Consider the following 2,297-nt stretch of genomic DNA (forward strand, 5'->3'; position numbering starts at 1 on the left):
ACCAGATCCCGACCTGACACTTTATGTGGATGGTTCATGCTTGAGAACTAGTACAGGAGAACTAGTCGCCGCGTATGCAGTGACTACTGACACCGAAGTTATTGAGACACACCGTATTGACACCCTGTCTGCTCAAGCAGCAGAGCTAGTTGCTCTGACTCAAGCCTGCATACACGCCAAGAACCTGAAAGTTAATGTTTACACAGATTCACGTTACGCATTTGGAGTTGTACACGACTTTGGAGTGCTCTGGCAAGAGAGAGGTTTCATGACTTCTCATGGAACCAAGATTCAGCATGGTCTCCTTATTCAGGCTCTGTTAGATGCCATACATTTACCGACATCCATTGCTATCATGAAGTGCAAAGCACATACGAAAGTTACTGACACTATTTCCCAAGGTAATGATCTAGCAGATCGCACAGCCAAGCTTACAGCTCAGACTCCAGACACTTCAGTTAATAAGACACCGACACACACTCCAGATCTGACTTCCTGTATGACAGTTAAAGACCCTACTCAAGATGTCATAGATATCCAGTTACATGCTACTCCCGATGAAATCAAGAAATGGTCCGAACAAGGAGGGATCCAGACAGATCAGGGATGGGTAACGAAGGGTAAAGCCACTTGGTTTCTCCCCGACTCTATGGTTCAAGTCATTATTAATACCGCACATAGTCCAGCACATTTAGGAGAAAAAGCTATGTTAGACAGTATCCAGAACATTTGGTTCAACAAGCATTTACGAGCTGCAGCCAAGCAGAAAGTCCGTACCTGTATGATATGTTGCCAGTTTAATCCAGGTAAAAGTGTCCCGGTGGAACAAGGTGGATTCCAGCCCTCTGACCACCCTTTTGAAGTCCTCCAGATGGATTACATTCAGATGGAGCGATGTCGAGGTTTCAAGTATGTCCTTGTAGTTGTATGCGCTTTGTCCAGGTGGACGGAGGCATATCCAGTCCCAGATTACACAGCCGCGACCACTGCCAAGCAGTTGGTTCGTGAGTTCTTCCCCCGTTACGGACTCCCTAGAGTCGTATATTCTGACAACGGCCAGCCATTCTCATCTGAACTCATGAAACATGTGTCCCTTTTATTAGGGTACCAGTGGAAGTTCCATTGTGTACGCCATCCTGAAGCAGCTGGTCTCGTAGAGAGACATAATCAGACCCTGAAAATTCGAATTGCAAAAGTTTGTCAAGAAAAAGGTGTGGACTGGCTCGTAGCTCTGCCAGTCGCCCTGTTCTATATGCGCATGGTCGCACATTCCAGATCAGGTCTGTCCCCGTATGAGGTCGTTTTCGGCCGCCCCCCTAACATGTGGGGTACTCCTAGACCCCGAAGTATTACCGATGTTTCAAGTAATATGCTGACAGATTACCTAGCTTCCTTGATGTCTGCCCTCAACTCTTGTCGTTCACAGGTTGCCGCCGCATTTCCAGACAATACCGAGGTGGCACCGCATGAAATCGTTCCCGGATCCATGGTCCTAGTGCGAAATTTCGATCGCTCAAGTCCACTGGAGCCTCGCTGGAAGGAGCCCCGACAGGTCCTCCTGGCCACCCGTACAGCCGTGAAGTTGGAGGGACGCAAAGGCTGGGTGCATCTTTCGCATATTAAAAAATTTAATGGACTGGCACCTGTCTCAAAGAACATTTCCCAGGATTCTAAAGACTGCCAAAGTACTATTCTTAAGGACTGTCCCGCAAAAGACAATGATACTGCACCCTCCCTGTTAGAGAAAACTCCGCAACAGGAGTATAAACTTAAGTTACGGTCTAGTAAAATAAGTCAGCCAGTTTGATTGTCTAAGTCCTCCCCTAGGTGAAACGGTTAGACCGGTTTCTGACATGTATAAAATAGACCCCCATAGTGAGAGAGTTAGTCAAAACTCAATCCGATGTATCGTTTTTTTATGTTTCATATTATTTCTCAGTATTATGATTTCCTGCACCAGTTATGCATTTTACTTGTATTTTCCAGTTTCTCATGTAAATAAGTCTTCTAATGTTACAGTAGAGCACACGTTTAGTGATCTGCCTCCTCATGAACTCTCTTACCGCCTCGCTATGCGTAATAATTCTTTCATCCGCATGTTACATTATTCACACCAGACCAGCAATGCCACTAATTGTTGGGTGTGTGGTCGACTCCCCCCTTTCCAGACACCGAAGGGAGTTCTGCCACTCTTTCCTTATCCATTTTCACATAATGGTTCGTGTGGAGCATGGTCCACGTTAACGTCATCCTCAACAGATATGTCTTTTCTTAACAGTACATGTTTCCCAGACAAG

Source organism: Lissotriton helveticus, chromosome 1_1 (genome assembly GCF_964261635.1).
Source record: "Lissotriton helveticus chromosome 1_1, aLisHel1.1, whole genome shotgun sequence".
Lineage (NCBI taxonomy): Eukaryota > Metazoa > Chordata > Amphibia > Caudata > Salamandridae > Lissotriton > Lissotriton helveticus.